The following is a 9404-nucleotide window of genomic DNA, read 5'->3' as shown; positions in this document are numbered from 1 at the left end:
ACTATCGCAACAATCATCCTTCTTTTCTAACTCCCACCGGAGGAATATGTTTACTTCTACTTTGCTCTTGGGGTGGTGGTTTTCATAATCCTTCCTTGCATCTGTCTTTCCATAATTATTGAAATCCACGGTTAATGACCTTTCTCGTTTGCTGTGATTTATACTCCTATTTATGTTTTGAAGCTTCATAATTTTGTTTTCTCTTCTCGACCTTGAGTAAAGCAAGTAATGGTCCAGAATTCGTAGGTATGAAGTTTCGAATGATCATAATATACTAAGCAGAAAGGAAAGGTAATAGCACGATTTGATTTTCAAATTACCAGAATCACGAAAGATAGAACTATCAAGAATATATTTTCTTGATATGTTCGGAGGTTAAGTAGAATGAAAGAGTTATGTAACATGGCACATGATAAGGGTATGATCTGTGAACCATCATCATGTTCCATTAGAAATTGTAGCATGACTTACTGTAATATAACCACGTTGGCCAGGCGTCATTATATTATACTAACTCATGCTTCACTTCCCAACACTTCTCCGGAAACCATTCATAATATAAACTCAAATTTTACATAAGGATAGAAACTAAAACAGTTTCTTTTATGATGTAACATAGATAGTACGAGGAGATTGATAATTTCGGACAAAGATATTTATGAAGGTATCTTCAGAAATATCGAAGATATTTATAACGAAAGATACGATAATATCTTAGAATTTAAAATATCAAGAATCAAAGGATGTTGCAGAACTTTTCCGCAAGGATTTAGAATAAGTAAGGAACAAAGTATTCGCTAAAGATTTCAGCAGATACTGAATCATATGGATTCTGTAAGTACAGATTTTGTGATTTATCCACAGCCTCCTTCATAGTTTACTCAATCCATTTTTCAGTTCCAAAACTGAGCCTTTTCAACACACCATTCTTTATTATTAAGCTTCTGGTCATTAAGACCATCTATAGCTTTTGCTGCTTCATCGGCACTCTCATATCTGAATCATTGGTTATCAATCTGAGGTGTTTTCAAGAGTTTGAAGGGTTTGAATGAAGATTGTAATTGTCAAGATACAAATGATGTTTAAGATGGAATCAAGTGGCAAACTTGAAAAAATGTTTAACTGTAGAAGATGTAACTTATTAACGATATTTTAAATCAAAAATGTGTTATAATTAATATTTCCTACTCTTTTAAAACTTTTTAATTGTCCAAGGTTAGTAGTCCAATAGTCCAATATATAATCTAGTTAATCAAGGTTATATTATATTGTCTCGGGATTAACCAAGACTAGTATATTATGATAGTATTTAAATGATGATATTTAAAGTGCGTAAAATAAATAACAGTATTTAAATGGCGATATATATAAAATTATGAGTATTAAAATTGCGATAATTAATTGCGATAATTAAAATGACAATAATAAAATGTAATAAGGAAATAGTCATAACGGGTATAGGAACAGTTAGCTAGGATTTTGTTAGTATAGATTTAAAATTTTACGTAGTTAATTAGTTGGTTACTAATCAATTTTATTTCGTCCATTATTTTCTTCATTATGCCACTTGTCAAATCTTGACTTGGATTTTGATTTGTCAAAATCAGAATATGTAATTGAATAAAAATGATTGTTCTTCGGTGAATGGATACATATATTTATGGATGCAAATAGGATAGTTACTGACTGTTGAATCAGAATTGAAGAATGTACAGTATAACATGTTAATATGAAATCTAAATATTTCTCGGGTATTACCTACCCGTTAAAACATTCTCACTATTAACAGTTTGTACAAAAGAATTTTTAATTACAATCTTTATGAAAATATACCTACATATATATTTTATTTAGATGTAATTATGGATTTAATGAGTTAATATAATATTAATCTCATCTGGTTTTCGGTTAGGACTAGAATAAGTAATCTCTAAAACTTTTAGAAACCACATATTCTTCACAAAATATTTCTCCAATGAAGTTATGAATCAATACTTCATCGTTCATTGTTGTTGGTACTCCTTGGTATCTATGGTGCGTATGATGTTGATGCTCATGGGACAGATTGTGAAGTTGAGGCTTGGGATGCGGATGTTGTTGGTGATGGTACTGGTATTGCGAGTGCTGACGCTGATGGTATTGTTGATGCTTGTGATGCCTGCAAGTTGTGCATCATATTCTCCAAAGCCATTACTCGAGCACGAAGTTCATTGACTTCTTCCATTATCCCGGGATGGTTGACGGTTGGAACGAGCGGATGAATAAGGTTTTGAATTTAAGATAGTATATAATCATGGCGAGATATTTGGGAAATGAGGGTGAAAATGATGTTTCGAACTGGTTCACCGGTAAGTGCTTTAGGTTCTTGGTCAAGAGGTGAATTTGGTTGATGGAAAGGATCATCTTCTTCTCATCTCCACTGATTAAGTCGACTACGAACCCATCCCCTTTTCATCTAGAATTGATGATGACTGATTGGTTGATCCATTCCGGTTACACTGCTTTCAGAGCTCGAGTGGAAATCAATATCAGAAGAGCTATCGGAATCTGAGGAATTTAAACTAGTTGCGAGTTCCATCTTGTACGATCAAGGAAATGAATTTCGATGTGAAACAGATTTGGGGACTTAGATTGGTATCCTTCAATACATAATTTACATATGCATATATAATACCAAAATCCCATAGATTACGGAGGAATTTTCGAAAGCTGTCAGACAAAGTTTATAGTAACAGACATGCTAAAATATGAATATGTCTATACACTATCTATGCAATAAATGCAGTAAGACGTGTCTAGATTTAGGAATGATAAGCAGGTAATTTTTCACTAGGAATGATAAACAAAACTTATAATATGCAGCTAAGGTCGAAGTCCAGAATTGCTAATGCATCCTAACGACTATCAGTTAGACACACTAATGCAAGACCTGGTTCGCTAAGACCACCGTTCTGATACCATATGAAATGACTCGTCCTAATCTACCTGGACGAAATCATCAACATTTGGTCCCATTGCGAGGTAGTGACCTAAATATGCCATGAACGACTCAATGTAATATCTCTAAAATGAGCAAATGCACAGCGGAAGATTTCCTTCATACCTGAGAATAAACATGCTTAAAAGTGCCAACCAAAAGGTTGGTGAGTTCATAGGTTTATCATAAACAATCATTTCAATAATGATTTCATTTTTATAAATAACCATACACTCGCAAGTGTATAAAAATCATTCGTATAATGAACACCTGGTAACCGACCTTAATAAGATGCATATAGAATATCCCCAAAAAAAATAATACAGGCCCCATACCATTTTCTAGTATGAGGGTGTATAAGCATACAGGCCACATTCCATTTTCCAGAATGCAGGTTGTATACTAAAATTCGAAGTACTAAAGAATTCCATTTTCCAGAATGAGGGGTGTTAGTGCCCGTAGATCTACCTTTAGGATTCGCGTCAATTAGTGGCCATTATACAGGCTTCATATCATTTTCCAGCATGAAGGTTGTATAATAAACACTAATTCTTAGGTTACCAAGATAAAAGGGGCGATATTTGGTCTAATAATCCAACCATAGAATGTAGTTTTAAGTACTTATGTCTATTTTGTCAAACATTTATAAAAACAGTGCATGTATTCTCAGCCCAAAAATATATATTGCTAAAGCATTTAAAAATGGAGCAAATGAAACTCACTATACAATATTTTGTAGTAAAAATATTCATATGACGAAACTGAACAATGCAGGGTTGGCCTCGGATTCACGAACCTATATCAAGTATATATATTAACACAAAATAGTAATTGAACAAGTTTATATATATTATTATTAATAATATACTTGTTATATTATATGTTATATAGATAAATTTATATTTAATCTATATATTTTATGTAACTAATACTTATCATATTAAATTTTAATATAGTAATTACTCATTAAAATATTATTTAATATAATATGTTTGATATTAATGTAGTTATGTTTTATGTCATAAATATAATTTTTATATAGAAAATCTTTATTTGATATATTAATGATACTAATAATAATAATGATAAAAATAATACTAATTATGATAAAAGTCATGATAATTCTAATAATAATAATAATAATGTTAATTTTAATAATAAAAATAATAATTTTAATAAAAATGTTAATTTCAATAATAATACTAATTTTAATAAAAAAGATAAATTTAAAAATAATGATACTTTTAGCAATAATGATAATAATAACAATAATATAGATAATAATAATAACTATAATAATAATTTTAATACTAATGATAATAATGATAATAATATTTATAAACATGATAATAATCCTAATATTAATGATAATACTAATAAATTGCATCATTTTAATAATAATAATAATAATAATAATAATAATAATAATATTAATATTAATAATAATAATAATAATAATAATAATAATAATAATATTAATAATAATAATAGTAATACTACCTCAAGTAACATGCTTCAAAAAAAACAATGCCACAGCCCGGACTCGAACTCAAGACCTCTTGTTTAACACACAACACCCTTAACCAATAGTCTGCCTGTTTCATTTCTGATTTATATGACATATTAATATATATAACCCATATATCTGTCTGTTTTTCTTTTTCATCATCGTTATCAATTCATCATTATAACTAAACTTTATCATCATCATTCCATGATCATAATCGTAATCGTGATTATCATCACTATCACCTATATTCTAACATCGTCATATTGAACGCGTATATAAGAAAAATAAATAGCAACCATGCAGCCTTTTACGGCTCACTTAGAAAAAGGAATATATTGGCCCAACATTCACACGAACCTCGGCCCACAAATACATGAGTCTCAGCCCAAAACAGAAAATGAAATCACAGCCCATTGATAGTAGATTATAAGTCCATGTAACTAGTCCACTAACACTTTCCTAATTTGAATAAATTCTGTTGGATTGAAGCCCACTTATCAAACAGAAATAATGATCATTTCGGTTCTTATCATTATCATCATTAATCATTTATTCTTTCATTAACCCCACAATTTGGTCTACCATTATGTATTAAATTTTCCCACCAATTTAAAAGAATGCCAAACTGTAGCAGAAACCTTTCGTTCATAACCGCAGAAATGGTGGTTTCGTGAAGGTTTAAAACGAAAACACGAAAAAAAATATAAGCTGTAGCAGTAAATATTTTGTTGGTAAACAGAAATGATAGCAGTTGCAGTAGGGGTTGAATGGTTTTCAAATATGTAACAACAAAAAGAAAAATATATCGAGTAACCGTTGGGGGTGTTTATTAATGGTTGAGGGTGGCGATGGTAGTGATCTTGGTGGTGGTTTAGCATGGACAAGAAAAATACAAAGGTGGTCTTAATGGGTTTATGCTTCTATTTATGAGAAGAACCTAATATAAATGAACCGGCTTATAATGTGAGAAGAAAGAAAAAGATATAGATTGATCGATAGATAGTTCATAGCTGTAAAATAACAGTGACAGTGTTGGTTGGGTGGCGATTTGCAATGTCTGAAACAGAAACAATCGACAAAACAAATGGGTTTTGCAGGTGGTTGGTGATTGAGGTTCGAACAGAAGTAGAAAACAGAATGGTTGATCGTGGTGTTTAATAGTGGTAATATATAGGTGGGGAAGTGGGTGGTGTAGAGGTGGCAGTTTTGGGTTTCGTTTGTAACCACAACAGTAGGAGTCAGCCAGAAAAAGATAATAATATACAAGTGGGTTTTGGTTTGTGGGTTACAATCGAATGAGAAGAAAGTTACGGGAAAAATATAAACGGGTTCTGTAGTGGTGTGAAGGTGATGATTGATTTTTGGTTAATGAAGAGAGTGGTGATTGTTGGGGTGGAGTTCGATGGTGATAGTGGTGGTTTGGAAGATGGAGGATGGCGGTTGTGATGGCTGGTGGCCGAAGGAAATTAGTGAAGTTGATCGGTTTCTCATATAGGAGATGATATGTGTGTTTTAAAAATCCCTAATCTATGAATATGTATGTCTTAATATTACTCCGTAAAACTTATATTGTAAAGGCAAGACACAAATAATTAAAGGTGATGTGGTTGTTGGTACTGGAACGTGAAAGTGTGTGTCTATGATTCTTTAATATCTGCATGTATATATTAAAAGTGTGTAAAGAATCAATCAATAAAGAAACAAAAATTTAACACAGTAATGATTCCTAATACCAATCATGCATAGTTAAATAATCAATTAGGTACAGTATATGTCAAATGCATGATTGAAATCAATAACTAAATTGAGAATATAATATAATAATAATTATAATATAATTTAAATATAAATGTGTAAATTGTTAGCCGTCATATACTATTTCATTCACGGACTGAAATTCGTACTCCGTTGTTACTCAGTGCGGATAAAAGTCTATGAAAAAAATCCCAAATTAAATATCTTTATTTTTTTAATTATTTTTTTTTATAAAAATGGTTATTAATTGTTTAAACTTATTAAATAAAAATTAAATCAACTGTTTATTTTAAAATCATATAAGTTCGTATTTAACTTGTTTAATATCCATCGAATGATAAATGAGTGTCACCGTTGTTTACTAAATAAATTCAAAATCACATATATATACATTTAATATACTTCAATTATATATATTGATTTATTTTTTAATAATAATTATAATATCATATTTTATTTTATTTTGCATAGTAAATTCTAATAATTAAATCATATAATATTTCAAATTATATTTCAAATTATTATTATATATTCATATATTTAAATATATATGTATCTATTTACAAATAGTTGTTCGTGAATCATCGGGAATAGTCAAAGGTCAATTGAATATATGAAACAGTTCAAAATTTTTGAGAATCAACATTACAAACTTTGCTTATCGTGTCAAAAATATTAAATCGTATCGAGAGTTTGATTTAAAATTAGTTAAAATTTTCCGGGTCGTCACAGAGTTAGTGATATAACCCCCGCGTATGGTAATTACTTAATGAGTTTAATGACGGGGAGTTCTTCGAGTTCGGGTAATCAAGAATTGGAAGTGAAGAGTGTTGAGACTACCGAGTCTCCTGAGTTTAGTGTTGATGAGATTGAAGTGGAAGAAGAGGTGAAACCTTCACCTAAATTAAAAGTTTACAAGTCGCCCATTCCATATCCGAGAGCTATTCAATCTGAGCAACCAAAGGACTCTGTTTGTAAGTATATTAATACTAATGATAATATTTGTGTGCATGTACCTTTGGTTGATGTTCTTGCAGGTATGCCCAACTATGGGAAATTTTTAAAGGATTTAACGGCGAAGAAGAGTGAGCATGAGCAGACATCTTCTACGTTTCTTGACGTGGAATGTGCTGCTATTTTAAAAAAGAGTGATATGCCACCAAAGTTAGGTAATCCCGGGCCATTCATAGTGCCTTGTAGGATTGATGACTCTGAAATTTTGAAGTGTTTAACTGATTCAAGTGCGAGTATGAATCTTATGCCTTTATCTATTTATTCACGTTTGGATTTAAATGAGCTTAAGTCAACTAATACTGGAGTTAGATTGGTTAACCAGTCGGTTAGTAAACCCATAGGGATTGCTAAAAATTTGGTGGTTAAAATAGGTGAATTAGAGTTCCCAGCTGACTTTGTAGTTGTTGATATGTCGGAGGATAAGGTTGTACCCATTATTTTAGGTAGACTATTTTTAGCAACTACAGGTGCATACAACCGGGAAGGCTTGTATGCACACCGCCTTTTGAGCCCGAGACAATTGTTATCTCATCGCTTTCGAACCGGGAAGTAGTTTATCCTAGATAATATACCGGGGTAACAATTGTCCGTGCGGCTATCTCAAAACCGAGATGACTTTGAAAGCACATAACCTTAAAACCCAAAATTTCTGGAAAACTCGTTTTGTGTAAAAACTTAACTAATTTTCCTGTTCTTAAAATGTAAAATGGTTTTCTTAAGGTCTTGTTTTCCCTAAGGCCAAATTTTTCTTAGTTCTGCACATAGTGTTCTTGATTCGGGATAATGAAGCTTTTGGGTGATTATGAGTTCAATTTTGGAGATTATATTTGATTGAAGGCTTGAACCTTGCACTTGTTTTGTTGAAAACTACACGATATGGATTTGATGATTTTGAAGACGATATCGGTATGTTTTGATGCTATAATTATTGAAGACTTGTTCAAGTATGTTATCTTTGTTAGAGTTGATATTTTTTGAAGATAGACTTGCTTGAGGACAAGCAAGGTTCAAGTGTGGGGGATTTTGATATTGCCTCGTTTATACATATTTTTACTCGCAATATCGGTTCATTTCTATTGAGTTTTTGGATATAAGTTGAAGAAATGGTGAAGAAATTGTTAAAGTTTCAGTTTTTGCGTTCCCACGAGATGATGTGACAACCGTCACTTTTTTCTTCTTGAAATGACTAAAATGCCCTTAGGATTTTTCCTTGCATGTCTGCGTATTTAATATCTAGGGTTTATATACTGTAACATAATTAATATACGAATTTAATTAACTCTGACCTAATATTTATTATTATTAAGTCAACATCTTTATTAATATAAGTATAATATAATTATAATATACTTATGTAATATTAACTAATTGTAATACAAGGTTATTAATTTAAAATGTGTAATAATAAATTGTATAAAATAAATGTGGCACTTTTATAAAATGTAAAAGTATAATGTAAATAAATAAATAAATTATATTATAAGGGTAATTAATTAAAATTGTAAAAATCAAAATTTATATATTTTTATTTATTTTTCGATTTATAATTAAATAAAAAGAGATAAATACAAAATAAATAATTAAATAAATATTCTAGAATGTTCCTATTAAATAAATAAATAAATAAATAAATTTCCCCCCTATTAGATCTGGTCAAAAATAAAAAAAAAAGATTTATTTAAATATGTAATTGTATTTGTTTCCTTATATAATTCTTTTTCTCTCTCCAAGAAAAATTACCCTATAAATACATACTTTGGCCTCACATTTTTTTTTCACAAAATCCCTAGCGTCCTCTCAAATGCTAATAATATTTTGTAAGTTCTTTTCTTTTTCTTTATATTTTTTCGATTTCTTTTTATTTTTCTAGCCGATTAGTATTATTATTATTAATAAACTATGTACAATAAAATAAATATATGTAATACATGATAATAACTAATATGTATCCTAGGATTAAGAAAATTATTTTTACATATTTATATCACTTTTTTATACTTTTAAATAATTAAAAATAGTTTATATTATATATATATATAATCGGTATATGTATATATTTATAGAAAATAGGAAAATGGCTAAATAAATTATACAACTATTTTTCCAGTAAAGTAGAGTATAAAACTTGATTAATTTGATCAGTACATA

Source organism: Rutidosis leptorrhynchoides, chromosome 3, assembly GCF_046630445.1.
Source record: "Rutidosis leptorrhynchoides isolate AG116_Rl617_1_P2 chromosome 3, CSIRO_AGI_Rlap_v1, whole genome shotgun sequence".
Taxonomy (NCBI): domain Eukaryota; kingdom Viridiplantae; phylum Streptophyta; class Magnoliopsida; order Asterales; family Asteraceae; genus Rutidosis; species Rutidosis leptorrhynchoides.
The sequence above is the reverse complement of the archived record's forward strand: the minus strand, read 5'-3'. Positions refer to the sequence as shown.